Here is a 15,297-nt window from a genome sequence, read left to right on the forward strand (position 1 = left end):
AATAGCGGAGCCATTCATGACGCTACCCTCGTCAACTTCCTCCTTTTTTCTTTTTTTTTAGTGTCCCATTTTTATTTATTTTAATTTTAATTTTGTTTTTGGGGGGCTCTCACAGCTCTATCACAATCCATACATACATCCATTGTGTCAAACACATTTGTCCATTTGTTGCCATCTTTTTCAAAACATTTTCTTTCTACTTGGGCCCTTGGTATCAGCTCCTCATTTTTGCCCCTCCCTGCTCCACATCCCCTTGATAATTTATAAACTATTCTTTTTTTTTCCTTCATGTCTTAACACTGACCACTGTCTCTTTTCACCCACTTTTCTGCTGTCCATCCCCCTGGAAGGGGCACTATACATTGATTATTGTGATCAGTTCTTCCCCTCCCCCCCTTCCTTTACCCCCCTCATTGTTTCTGAGGGGTTTCTCTGTTCTGGATTCCCTGTGTGGGAGCTCTTACCTCTAACAGTGTACATGTTCTGGTCTAGCCAGATTTGTAATATAGAATTGGGATCAGGATAGTGGGTGGAGGAAGCACTAAAGAACTAGAGGAAGGTTGTTTTTTGGTTGTTGTTTTTTTTTTTTTGCTGTCTTTTTGTTTTTCTTTTTTTTTAGTGTTGCTGCTGTCGAAGCCATGTTCTTATGTGCCACTTGGGCGCTGTCAAAGCCATCTGCATTTATATGCACATATTACTATATCAGCAGGTCCACCTAGATAAGATAGGCTGGACAAACAATGTGAGAAGAAAATAACGGACCAACGATCCCGGAGGAACATGAGAGCATGTGAGGTAGGGAAAGGGAGGAGGGGTTGGTCAACCCAGGGACAAGGGAAAAGCAAGTGGTTCAAAACCAGTGCCAAGGAGGGAAAGGGAGGACTGGTAGGGAGTGACCAAGGGCGAGGTTACTGAGAGGAATTACTGAAACCAGAATGAAGAATGAACATGGTAGTGGGACAGGAGGAAAGCGTAAGGAAATAGAGGAAAGGAGTAGGAGGCAAAGGGCATACATAGAAGTCTAAATACAGACATGTACATATGTAAATATATTTATGATTATGGGGGAAATAGACCTATGTACATATATTTATAGGTTCAGTAGTAGAGTAGCAGGTGGACATTGGGCTTCCTCGCACACACTTCCTCAATACAATAGCATCTTGCCCAGCTAAACAGTCATTCCATGATACCCACCTTCCCAACATGATCACTGAAGAGACGTGTGCATAAGCAAACGTGGTGAAGAAAGCTGATGGTGCCCGGCTATCAAAAAGATGTAGCGTCTGGCGTCTTAAAGGCTTGAAGGCAAACAAGCGGCCATCTAGCTCGGAAGAAACAAAGCCCACAGACAAGAAGCACACAGCCTAAGTGAATACAAGGTGCTGAAGAGACCAGGTAGCAGACACCAAAGAACAAAAACCATCATTGTGTGATCACCTTCCTCACATAAATGCTGAAGACGAAGGTGTGCATAAGCAAGTGTGGTGAAGAAGGCTGATGGTGCCCGGCTATTGAGAGATACAGCATCTGGGGACTTAAAGGCTTGAAAGTAAACAAGCGGCCACTTAGCCCAGAAGCAACAAAGCCTTCATGGAAGCAGCACACCAACATGTGTGATCATGAAGGGCCAAAGGGGAGTGCATGATGGGGATCCAATGTCCATCTGTAGACAGCTGGACATCCCTTGCAGAGGGATAGTGGGGAGGAGATAGGTCACTCAGGGTTCAGTGTAGCAACAATGAAACTCAAAACCTTCCTCTAGTTCTTAAACGCTTCCAGCCCCCCAATTATCATGATCCCAAGTCTGCCTTGCGGACTTGGTTAGACCAGAGGATGCACAGCGCTGCAATAGGGATCTGGAAACACAGGGAATCTAGGACGGATGAACCCCTCAGGACCAGCGGTGAGAGTGGCAACACCGGGAAGGAAGGGGGTGTAGAAAGGGAGAACCTATCTCAAGGATCTACATGTAACCTCCTCTCTGGGGGATGGGCAACGAGAAGGTGAGTGACGGGAGATGCCGGGCAGTGTAAGATAAGATAAAATAATAATTTATAAACTATTAAGGGTTCATGGGGGAGGGGGAGGAAAGGGAGGGGGAAAAAAGGAAAATGAGCTGATTCCAGGAACCCAAGTGGAAGGCGAACTGTGAGAATGATGAGGGCAACGAATGTATAAGGGTGCTTTACTCAATTGATGTATGTATGGATTGTGATAAGAGTTGTATGAGCCCCAATAAAATGACTTATTAAATTTAAAAAAAAAGAACTAGAGGAAGGTTGTGTGTTTTGTCGGTGCTATACTGCACCCTGGCTGGCTCATTTCTTCCTTGTGGTCCTTCTGACAGGGGGTGTCCAATTGACTACTGATGGGCTTTGGGTCTACATTCTGGCCTCCCCTTCCTTCCCACCGGTGAAGATTTTTTGTTTGTTTTGTTTTGCATCCTTGATGCCTGATACCTGATCCCACTGACACCTTCTTCCATGTGGACTTTGTTGCTTCTCAGCTAGATGGCCACTTGTTTATCCTCAAGCCTTTAAGACCCCAGATGCTATTTCTTTTCAAGCCGGGCACCATCAGCTCTCTTCATCACATTTGCTTATGCACACATTTTATCTTCAGTGATCGTGTTGGGAAGGTGTGTTAGAGTAAACCAGCCTCTCACTATCACAACTGTATGGTACAGTAAAATCATAGAAGACGGGAGATATAGGAGAGAAGGTAAAACAAAGGAGACAAACACATTTCATGGTAGCATGTGCTCCTCCGGGATCTCAGCAGCCAGGGCCCCTGCAGAGAGCAGGAGGAGGAGAGGAGAGCAAATGTATTTCTGACCAAGGCTTATTATATCCTTAGAGGCCATGCAAGCCCTACTGATTACAGGTAACCACAGCAGGGGCTGTCCAATAGGCATATGCATGACAGGAAGGGGATGAGCTAGGGGTGTGCATGCAATAGAAAGGGGAGGGATTAGGGGTACACATGTGACAAGATGGGTGAATCCTAGATTCAAGATGGCAGCCTAACCTAGGTCTTCCTTGAGTTGACTTGTCCTATTCTGAGCTCTCCTTGCAGAAAGCAACCCACTCTCCTTATCAACAGAGAGTGGGCCCCACCTAGGGTAGAACAGACAATAGTGTCTGATTGCTCTAGATGGCTGATACCCTCAGAGAGATAACCTCTAAACAGCTGACCTCACAGTGCTCTAGCAAGCAGCGTGACAACCTAGGGACAAACCTTCCTGTACCCCACAGAAGTATGCATCACAGAATGCCAGGTTATTGGAACAAAGTGTTCTTGCAGTGAGGGAGTACTTGAATTGAGGCCCAATGTCCATCTGCTACCTTAATACTTAACATATAAATACATGTACATAGATCTATTCCCTATTGATATATATATTTACATATGCACATGCCTGTATTTAGACCTCTATAAATGTCCTTTGCCTCTTAGTTCTTTCCTCTATTTCCTTTTACTTTCCTCTTGTCCCACTACCATGTTCGGCCTTCATTCAGGTTTCAGTAACTCCTCGCGGTTACATTGCCCTTAATTAAGCCACACCAGGCTTCCTAGGCCCTTCTCACCATCAATTTTAGATCACTTGTTGTTCCCTTGTCCCTGGGTTGGTTGATACCACCCCCTTCTCTCCTGGGCCCCACCCCCAACCATCAGTACTGTTGTTTTCCCCTCCAGATTGTTTATCCCACCTATCTTATCTAGATAGACCTGCAGAGACAATAATAATCACAAAAACAAGACAGAGCCAAATAAATCAACAAAAGAAGGCAAAACAACAAAAACCAATGACAAAAAAACAAAACAAACCTATAAATAGTTCCAGATCTGTTTGTTGCCCTTCAGGAGTTTTTCCAGTCCAGTCTGATGGAGTGCCACACTCTGGCCCCCAAGTCTATTTTTTATATTCCCAGGGATTTCATTGCTTTGCTCCCCTTGATGCTCTGTGACATTCCCTTAATGTTTCACCCCAGTGTGATGTGGTCAGATTGGGCACAATTCCTGAACGGTGTCTCCAGTGTTGCCCCCGTAGCACTATGGGTCAGTGAGGGACGTCATGTCTGTGTCTCGTGGTGAGGCTGGCCCTATGGTCCTCTCTGTGCCTTGGCTGCTCTGAGCAGGAATATCATCCTCAAGGCCTGGTGGGCCAAAATGTGTTCCACTCTCTCTCCTTCCCTCTTCCTTTGCTCCCATGTGCTCTGATCAGATGTGCCCCTCTCTCTGAGCTGTAGCTTCAGTGCTGTCCTCTGAACTCAGTTCTTCTGGGGGGTGGTCTGCATAGTTGAGATTGGGGCGAGCCCTGCAGACCTCACTATTGATACCCTGCTACATGCCAGGATAGTATATTCACATCTTGGCGCACCAGGCTGAAGCCTGGCCTTTGACCCATTTTTTATTTGTTCCTGTTTTTACTATTCTCTGCTTTCTTTTGGATTGAGATTTTTATCTGTGTTTACTTTTTTTGTTGGGGATGGTGGTGTATAATTTTCTTTATATGAAATCCGTGTCATATAAACCTATAGAGAGAGAAACCAGATTAATAGTTTCTTAGGGTCATAGCAGGGGCAGTCGGAAAGAAATCAGAGTTCAAAATCATGAGTACAAAAATGAAGAAAATGTTGATAGTGGGTGTGAGTGCATGCCTCTTCTTAATATAAGCAAATGTTGCGTTGTGTGGTACATGAACTACATGTCAATAACGCTGTTCAGGAAAACTGAGCAGCAGAGCTAGGGAAGGAGGACGTGTGAGTGGAAATGGGAGATGCTGGCAGAAGTGGGAGGGGTACTGTACATGGTGGGCCTGCAAGCAATTTTACGAAACCCGACTGGATTACTGACGAAAACCAAGTTGTTCTGCAAACTTTAAACTAAATCACAATAAAAAAGTTTTAGTTAATAAATGCCAAAAATGAAAACAGTGCAAATAAATAAATGCTAAGACAATAGTCATCGAAAACTAGGAATGCAAAAAGTATGAATTTAGGAAAATTGGAAGTGGTTAAAAATGACATGCAATATTGCATAAGTAATGCATAAATATGTATATTCTAGGCATCGGTGAGCTGAAATGGACTCTTTCAGCTGATATTGGCCATTTTGAATCAGAAAACCGGGTGGTTTATTCTGCCAGGAATGGCAGTCAAGAGGAATGGGATCTTATTCATGATCAAAAAGGACATTTCAAGATCTATCTTGAAGGACAATTCAGTCTTGATATAATAATTTCTATCTGAATACAATGAATTCTCATCAACACAACTATTATTCCAATTTATGCCCCAACCACTAAAGCTAGTGATAAACAAACGGAAACACCCACATCTTCAGCCTGAAATGGATCAACCATGAGATCATTGTGTGGGCTTCCTCACACAACCCTACTACTGAACCTATAAATATATGTACATAGGTCTATTTCCCCCATAATAGGGTCTTCGTGAGAGACTGGAAGATGGAGATCACGTGACAGGTGTTTGTAAGAACCCCAACTTGTTCATCGCAAATACCTTTCTGCAATAAGACCAGAGGCAGCTACACACGTGAATGTCTCCAGGTGGAAGACACGGAAACCTTCGTTTGTGGGAAGAGATGGTGGAGAAGCTTCCACCCCAGCAGGCAAAACCAGGCGAGGAGCTGACTATGAGAGAGACCATCAATTGCGAATCTTCAAATTCAGGTTGAGGTTAAAGCGAAAACGAGTCCCGGAGAGTCGAAATAGGACATTGACTATATGCACCTGGATGTCAAGAACAGATTTAACTCACTGAGCACTAATGACAGAAGGCCTGATGGGCGGAGGGACATCAGGGACATCAGACATGACGGAAGCCAATGTCATGAAAAAGACAGGAAAGAGAGAAGAGCGAAGCGGATGACAGAAGAGATTCTGGAAATCGCTCCCCATTGGAGAGCAGCTAAGGCAAAAGGAAGAAATGATGAAGTGAAAAGAGCTGGACAGAACATTCCAAAGGGTGGCTCAAGAAGACAAAGTCAAGGTGCATCTGTCCCCGGGGGATGGGGTCAGGGTGGGGGGTTGCTCTCTCCCTCCTGATTCCCCTGCACCCATTGCCAGGACCGCCGCCACCACCACCATGACCATGAAGAGCCACTTCCCCGTCCTCTGCACCTGGGCCAGGGGCATGTAGTAGCCAAGGTCTCGGTGAAGGACATGATGGTGAATTTCAACACTCACGGGGAGCTGCGTGCCGGCTCCAAGGTATTTGTATATTTCAACGCACCTCAGATCCAGCACAAGAACCCCTGGGTGCCGATCATGATATCCAAGAAGGTGACGCCTTCACCATTCCTCCGGCTCCAATTAGATGCTGGGGAGTTGGCCAGGTGGACGTGGAGCCCAAGAGCAGTAAGCAGGTCAGGGAGGCGTCAACACCATCCTGGGGAAGAGCGCGGAAACCCTGGAGAAAGAGGAGCGGGAGAGAAAGCAGCTCAGCAGGCTTTGGACCCCGCAAGTCTTACCTGCCCTGCGGGAGTGCATCTGTGAAGGGAGGGCGGCGCCCTGCCTGGCCCTGGTGCCCGGACCTAAGGAGATTGGAGGCAGTACAAAGCAGCTTTGAGAGTCGGTGCCCAGGACTGAGGCTTGGCCTGTGGGGCAGAGGGGCTTGGGCCTGACCATATGAGATTCCCTTGGCCACAGGAAGTTCCAGATCCTATCCATCTCTGGAAACTCTGGATACTTGTTCATGATAAAATGGAACTTTGGTATGCCTGTGAAAAGGGCGTTGGGCCGTGGGGGTAGAAGGAGCTGCAGTTGAGCCGCTGAATGAAAACCCTTGTCCTATTGTCCCAATGCAATGTTTTTTCTTCCCCAAAAAAGAAAAGTCAAATACCATGAAATGTGCAAAGACCTAGAGTTAGAAAACCAAAAAGGAAGGACAGGCTCAGCATAGTTTAAACTCAAAGGACTCAAGGAAAAATCCAAGCCTGGAGTTAGAGCATTGAGAGATTCTATGGGCAAAATGTTGAAGGATGCAGGAGACATTGAAAGGAAAGGGGAAGTGTACACAGGAGTCACCATACCAAAAGGAGCTAATCAACATTCAGTCTTTCAGGACGTAGCACGTGAGCGAGAGCAAATGGCACTGAATGGAGAAGTCCAAACTGCGCTCAAGGCAGAGCTGAAAACACGGTTCCGCGAATTGATGGAACACCCATCGAAATGTTTCCACAAGCGAATGAAGCACCGGAAGCACCCACTCGTCTGTGCCAGGAGATTTGGAAGACAGCTCCTTGGCCAACTGACTGGAAGAGACCCTTGTTTGTACCCACTCCAAAGTATCTGACCCACCAGTGTGAACAGTATAAAACAATGTCGTTGATATCACATGCCAGTAAAATGTTGCTGAAGATCATCCAACAGCGGTTGCAGCAGTGCATGGACAGGGAGCTGCCAGCGGTGCAGGCCGGATGCAGAAGAGGACGGGACGAGGGAGATCAGTGCCGACGTCAAATGCATCTTAGCTGAAAGCAGAGAATAACAGAAACGTGCTAACTAGTGTTTCGTTTACGAGGCAAAGGTATTCGACTCTGTGGATCATAACAAAACATGGGTATCCTTGAGAGGCATGGGAATTCCAGAACACTTCATTGTGCTCATGGAACCGCTGCATGAAACAAAAGGCTGGTGTTGGAGCCGAACCAGGGAATTCTGTATGATGTAAAGTCGGGAAAGCTTCGCAGCAAGGCTGCCTCCTCTCACCGTGCTTATTGAATCCATACTCTGAGCACATACACAGAGTCGCTGGATTCGATGAAGAAGAATGGGATACCAGGACTGAAAAATGGTTCTTAACAACATTTGATATGCAACTAATAAAACCTTGCTTGCTGAAAGTGAGGAGGACGTGACACACTTGTTGATGAAGATCAAGGACTGCAGCCTCAGGGTGGCTCACAGCTTAAGGTAAAGAACGCCAAATCCTCACAACTGGACCGAGAGGTCACCTCACGATCAGCGGAGAAAAGATCGAAATTCTCAAGGATCTCATCCACCATCAACGCTCGTGGAAGCAGCAGCCAAGAACCAAAAGGCGCGTTGCATTGGGTAAATCTGATGCACAAGACTTGTAGCATATTGAGAAACAAAGAGGTTACTTTGGGGACTAAAGTGGGTCTGGCCCAAACCCTGCTGTTTTCAATGGCCTCTGATGCGTGTGGAAGTTGGACATTGACTAAGGAAGACTGAAGAACAGTTGGTGCATTTGAACAATGGTGCTGGCAAAGAATATCGAAAACACCACGGGCTGCCCCAAAACCACATCTGTCCTGGAACCAGTGCAGCCAGAATGCCCCTGAGAGGCAGACATGGCGCGACGGCATCTCATGGACTTTGGACATGTTACCAGAAGAGACCGGTCCCCGGAGAAGGACGTCACGCTTGGTGAAAGAGGAGGAGCAGCCATGGAGAAGCAGGCCCTCAAGGAGATGGGCTGACCCAGTGACGGGGACAATGGGCTCGAACCAGTACACTTTTGAGGATGGTGCAGGTGGGGCGGGGTTGCATTCTGCTGTGCACAGGATTGCCAGGAGCGGGACCCGACCGGACGTCGCCCAACAACTAGACAGCAACGTTTTGGAAAGGCATGGGTCGTCTCGTGAAGAGGAAAGTGTGGTGAGAGGGCTCCAAACAAAAACCACGGCACAAGCCCCCTGTGGTCTGACCAACACCCACAGAGGGCAGGCCTCCCTCGCGTAAGAGAGGAGAGCCAAGCTCCGTAGCGTGTTCTTGGCCGTCATCTTTTGGGGAAGCCGATCGGCAGGTCTTTCGGAAGGAGGTCATTTGTGGGTTCCCAGATGAAACATGAGCTCCAAAGAGGACGGTGCATTGCCAAGCTCCCCGCTAGGGGCGGATGTGTCCTGCTATCAGGATGTATGGAATGCAGCACTTCACCCACAGCTCAGAAGCCCTGGAAATGTAATAAGGTGTGGGTTGGGCTTCGAGCCGCTAGCCCCTCCATCTGCAGTCTTGGAAAGCCCCGAGGTCACTCGAGCCTGTTGCATATGGTCACCAGGGGTTGGCACTGGCTGGAGGGCACTGAGTTTCTGTGCCTGAAGCACTTGGAAAGCCCCGAGGTCACTCGAGCCTGTTGCATATGGTCACCAGGGGTTGGCACCGGCTGGAGGGCACTGAGTTTCTGTGCCTGAAGCACTTGGAAAGCCCCGAGGTCACTCGAGCCTGTCACATACGGTCACCAGGGGTTGGCACCGGCTGGAGGGCACTGAGTTTCTGTGCCTGAAGCACAGCTGAAGGGCAATGCTTCCGTTTCCTGGTTTGGCACGCTTGAGTGGAGGACACGGGGTCTGCTGCCCACGAAGACTAGAGAAGGAGACCCCAACGGTGGCAGTCGCAAGGACGCGGGAAAGAATTCCGGGCTGAGCAGCTTTCCCGCGAAGCCCTGGGAAAACGCTTTTGAGAAGTCAGGAGACGACATGTGCCACACTGGAGTCTGTTTTGAAGAGGACTGAGCGGCTTTGAGGTGCAATCAAACTGACTCTGGTCATGAAAACAAACAAGAGGGGGAGGGGAAGGTGGGGGGAGAAAGGGGAAACCGATCACAATGATCTATCCATAACCCCCTCCCAGGAGGATGGACAACAGACAAGTGGGTGAAGGGAGACATTGGTCAGTGTGAGACATGAAAAAGATAATAATTTATAAATGATCAAGGGTTCCTGAGGGAGGGTCAGGGAAGGGAGCGGGAAATGAGGAGCGGATACCAAGGGCTCAAGTAGAAAGAAAATGTTTTGAAAATGATGATGGCAACATGTGTACAGATGTGCTTCATACAATGGATGGATGGTTATAAGAGTTATATGAGCCCCCAATAAAATGATTTTAAAAACCAACAAAAGCATTTTTTAAAGGCTGCTGTAAATAATTCTCAGAGACCATGGCAGAAAATAAGATGCGTACTACTGACCGTGCAAACAGAAAATACATAAATTCTAGCAAAGAAGCCGGGTCTCAAAAACTAAAATCTCTACAACAGACTTAACATTTCCTGATGACTCACATAAGCACTACATCAAATTTTTTTAAACAGAAAAAAAGGCTCGACTTCATAACCAAAGAGATGGGTTTCAGTTTCAATCTTCTCAGTGTGTGTACCTCAGTGAAGAAACGGCCGTGAGATTACTCAGCTCTCATTTAGTCTATTTGTGCATGTGTGGTCTGGGATTAATGATACCGAATTCTGCAAGTGTTCCAAAGGGATCGTCCTACTGGCATTGTAAATGCTGGTTAACTTTTAGGAGGATGGGCTTGATTCAATGTATAAGTGATGTTTAACTACTCAAGGAAAACCCACTTTCAGAGATGGGTTACTCTCATCGAATGAGCAATAGGCAAGGACCAATGCTATTCTCACTTCTAAGGGACACACTGACCAGACTGCCTCCTAGACAGCTGGGTTTGTTCTCCTGGCGGTCCTGGCGGAGTCAATATTCTTCATCAATTCCATCATTCCCAGGCATCAATTCACCTTCAGCCTTCCTTATACATTGTTGGGTTTTCAATGGGATATGAGGTGGTTTAAAATACCATGGCCTGGATCAGGCACACCTCGGTGCTTGAGACAGTGAAAATTTACTGTGCCAACCTGGCCTATAAACACACGTGGGGTTAATTGAAGGGCAGAGAGATAAATGGCTCGGTGAGCCTCGCCTTTCGAGTTCTTGGGTCTCTTGCTTTCTGATGTCGGACCAGGGTGCAGCTGCCTTAGCCGGTTCCCTGCTTCAGCTGGTAAGGCTCACTTCCTGCAAGACATCCCCGAGGAGAAGCCACATGGACCTACCCCGATACAGCCCTGTGTGCTGGAGCAGCCGTGTGGAGAGCCCTGCCAGCACTGAGATGCTTACACATTCACTGATTCAGCTTTCCTCCTGCAGTCGGCATCACTGTGTGTGTTCTGTGAGATGGAGGAGGACTTTGTGTATTGGTGTTGGACATATGGGTTAATGTTGGACTTGTGGGCTTGGGCAGCACTGGATTGGGATGTTTTCTTGATCTGCACTTACCCTCTCTTATACCTATGTGTTTATAAAACTCTCTCTTATACATATGAGTTTCTGTGGATTTGTTTCTCTAAGTACCCAGACGGACACAGTGCTTAAAGTGAGTATCTTTGCTCTTTAACATTTTAAACAGTATATTTGCCCAATGCAGTGTGTCTTCTGATTCTTGACTGCTGCTTCCATGGGTGTAGGTTGTGGATCTAAGTAAAATGAAACCCAACCATGTCAAGTTTTTCTCCATTGGTTGTGAGGTTGTCTCTTGGTCCAGTTTTGAGGATTTTTGTGTTCTTCGTGTTGATGTATAACCCATTCTCAAGGCTGTCTGCAGTCTTTGATCTTTATCAGTAAGGACTTTGCGCCAGCTTTGCTCTCAGTGAGCAAGGCTGCACCATGTGCATTTTGCAGGCTGTGCCGTGTGCATTGAACTGTGTGGATCACAGCAAACTGTGGAGAGCCTTAAGAAGAGTGGGAATTCCAGAACACTTCCTTGTGCTCCTGAGGAACTTGTGCATGGATCAAGACACAGTTGTTCAAACAGAACAAGGGATGCTGCATGCTTTAAAAATATGAAAGGTGTGTGTCGGGGTTGTATCTTCTCAACATGCTTACTCAATCTGCATGCTGAGCAGATCATCAGAGAAGTTGGCTTAGATGAAGAAGAATGCGGCATCCGAATTGGAGGAAGGCCTCTTAATAACCTGTGATATGCAGATGACACCACCGTGTGTGCTGAAAGTGAGGCCTCGAGGCACTTGCTGATGGAGATCAAGGAGTACAGCCTGCGGTGTGGGTTACCGCTCAATATAAAGAAAAACAAAGTCCTCACAACTGGACCGATAGGTAGCATCGTGGTAAACGGAGACAAGGTTCAAGTTCTCAAAGATTCCATCTTGTGAATTTCACCCACTATCCGTGCTCCTGATTTTAATGGCCTCGCATGCATGTGAGAGTGGGACATTGGATAAGGAAGCCCGTGGAACAACTGATGCATTTGACCTATGGGGTTGGCAAAGAATGCTGAAAGTACCACGGACTGCCGAAAGAACACACAGATCTGTCTTGAAAGATGTACAGCCAGAATGCTCCTTCGAGTCGAACACGACAAGACTTTGTCTCGCGTACGTTGGACACGTTACCAGGAAAGACTGGTCCCTGAAAAGAGACGTCATTCTTGGTAAAGCAGATGGGGCAACAAAGAAGGCTCTCAACAAGACGGGCAGGCACAGGGGCTGCAGCAATGGGCTCGAACTTAAGCCCCATTGTGAGGATGGCGCGGGAGGTGCTTCGTTCCGTACATTGGGTTCTGTTTGTCCTTAGGGTTGCTGTGAGTCTATGCCCCCAGGCACCAGCAGTCCGTTAGAGGGTGGCAGGCTGGCAGTTCTTAAGGTCGAATGTCCTCCTCCCTCGCCCAGTCCTTCTCAGCCACACTCAGGCCCCCTGCCCACATGCTTCCTTGGCATGATTCCTTCCTGTGGTGATGGATAGGGACCCAAATTCCACCCACACCCTCTCCGAGGATGAATGATTCTAAGATGCAGTGAGTGACATGTTGCTGTGCTGCTGGGGGCTAAGTCGCCAGTATTCCAAATACTCCTGGTGGAGCATTTCCAACAGAGCTTCCAGCGGAAGACATGCTAGGAAGAAGGAATGGTTGGTCCACTTCGGAGGGATCGCCCCCAAAAAGTATGACCAGCAGTTGAGAAGATGCTTTGTGATACTTTAATGTTGTTTTTAATACATGGAGACTTGCTGTGTGGTCTGGCATGTGGCTTCTTCCATCGCTTGTCTGTCATGGCGGGATTGCGTGGTGCCGCGATGCTGGCAACTGTGTGCACCAGCGTTTCCAGACTAAGAACAGACCGTGGGGAGGGAATAGGATGCCCGCTTCTGAGGGGTTCTCTACTGGAAACCTTTAGGACAGCAGCTGGACATAATGCCAGAGAAGAGTCCCTTAAGCTGGAAGGCACTCAAAGCAGGACTCAAGAAGAGCTGTCTCCTCGAAGGAACACCCGTCATCCCATACGAGTTGGAAGATAAAGCTACGAAGTATGAAGCGGAGGCAATCGCAAGTCATCAAACAGTAAATGGAATGCACAAAGAGCAATATGCTCGGCACCGACTCTCACGCGCGGCCATCGAATCAATGCAGACTCGTCACGACTCCCTGTGGGTTTCTGAAGTCCCAGTACCTGTTGACGGGAGCAGAAAATCCCTGGAAAGAGGACGAACCTTAGGAGTGGGATTGATGGCGGGGCTGCATCAATAGACCCAAACGTAATAATCGTTATGAATGGCAGTGTTTTGTTCTCTTGTGCTTGGTCACTGTGACTTCGAACTGACCCAACAGCACCAACAAGAACGACATTTGAGGGCTAATTTTGTGGGTCAGTCTTGGTTTCTACTAAGCCTGTACGGTTTCTACTAAGAAATCAGAGTTTAATTCTCTTTTGTGGCTAATTTGTCAGATTTCTCAGGCTGATTTTGGGGATCTTTCCTTATCAATGCATCTTGATTCCATTTCTGGTCGATTTTAGGCTAAAGACATTGGTAAAATTCTCCAGTTTCTGCATCACGAGCTTTAGTCGTGTGTGGAACAAATGTGAATTATAGCTATATGGACTGGCTTGCCTCGTATGCAGATAGACATTGTCTTCTTACGGATCGCATCGTACTTCAAGATAGAACTTGAAATGTCCTTTTTTGGCGATGGATGAGACACCGCTCCTCTTGACTCCGTCTCAGGATGGTAGGCTATGTGATGTTCTCATCCAAACGGCCACTGCTAGGCCCACTTCAGCTCACCAACAATGCCTAGGGTCTCGATCTGTGCATTCTGTTTCGTGTGTGCTGATTTTCAACGTCCCTAGATTAATTTAGCATACCTTCCAAGTTCCGACCGTGAATAGATGTTTACAGCTGTCTCTTCTCATGTTGAGTTGTTTCCTCTCAGCAAATGGAGGTCCTGAAGGCTTTACTCTTAAGGACTTCATAGCGTTGTGGTCATGTCTACCTTAAGAAGGCAGCTCTTGCTCAGTCATCTTTTGACCTGAGGGGCTCATCATCTGGCACGATCTCTGCCGACAGTCTTGTGCTATTTGTGAGGTTTTCAGCATCTGGCAGTGTTTCCATGCTTTCCACAGGCTTTGAGTGCCTGATTCGCCTGAAATGGACAGGCTTCTTCATGGCCTGTGCTTAGTCTGGAAGCTCTGCTGAAACCTGTTCACTTTGGGTGACCTGCTGGCATTTGAAACCCCAGTGCTACAGCTTCCAGCATCACAGCCACGTGCAAGTCACCACGGTGTGACACACGCATAGGCAAATGGTGGTGAGGATCCTACTGCAGCTTTTTGGTTTTAAAAAACCTCTTAAGAGTCATAAAAGGTTTTTTGGGGGGATTGCTCTCTAGCAAATTAGTAGTGAGGGGTTAGTTTTCAAGCTCACTAATTTGGCCATCCATTGATTCAATTCTGCTCCACTGTGTTTTCAGCATATTATCTTCTTTACAAAATGTTAAGTTTAATCTTCTGGAATTCCATTTGCTGTTTTGTGTTTGTTTTCTTATTTTCATCTGTTGTTTGTTCTTGTAGCGTTGACCTGAAATCTTCTGTAGTTTTACCATCTCTTTAATTTCATGCTTTCTAAATCTTTCCCTCGGGTCATTAAAAGTTCCCAAATATTCTTCTGAATTGCTTATAGGGTTAATTCCAATGTTATTTCTTCCTCAAAAAGTTTTCTGGCTCTGTATTTTTCTCTTTTTTTGCCTACTTAAAATTTGTTAATTTTTTATTTACTGGATCACTGGCTTTTTTTTTTCTTTAATCATTTTATTGGGGGCTCATACAACTCTTATCACAATCCATACGTACATCGATTGTGTAAAGCACATTTGTACATTTGTTGCCCTCATCATTCTCAAGACATTTGCTCTCCACCCAAGCCCCTGGCATCAGGTCCTCAGTTTTTCCCCTCCCTCCCACTCTGTACTTCAGTCACTTTTGAGCTACTCTGTCTTGTTTCTTTGTGTGAATGAAAACTGTCCATTGTCTCTGCGGCATTGTGGTAGTGTTGTATTTGTATCTAACTGATGGCTGCATGGCAGTCTTTTCTTACTCACTCACCGCATGCTTTTGTTGCATGTGACAAAGAATGTGCGCGTGCAATTCTACATTTGTTGTTCATGTGGTGCACTTGAAGGTGGACGGTGCTGTCTGCTGTTTATCACTGGTCATGTGGTGCAGAAGTTAG

The 15,297-nt window shown here is 46.8% G+C and overlaps 1 pseudogene; it reads left to right on the plus strand.

The window, feature by feature from the left end:
• Nucleotides 1-1,991: 1,991 nt before the first annotated feature.
• Nucleotides 1,992-6,616, plus strand: LOC142450639 (small ribosomal subunit protein mS25 pseudogene; annotated as a pseudogene).
• Nucleotides 6,617-15,297: the final 8,681 nt, after the last annotated feature.

The sequence above is a fragment of the Tenrec ecaudatus genome, chromosome 6, assembly GCF_050624435.1.
Source record: "Tenrec ecaudatus isolate mTenEca1 chromosome 6, mTenEca1.hap1, whole genome shotgun sequence".
Taxonomy (NCBI): Eukaryota; Metazoa; Chordata; class Mammalia; order Afrosoricida; family Tenrecidae; genus Tenrec; species Tenrec ecaudatus.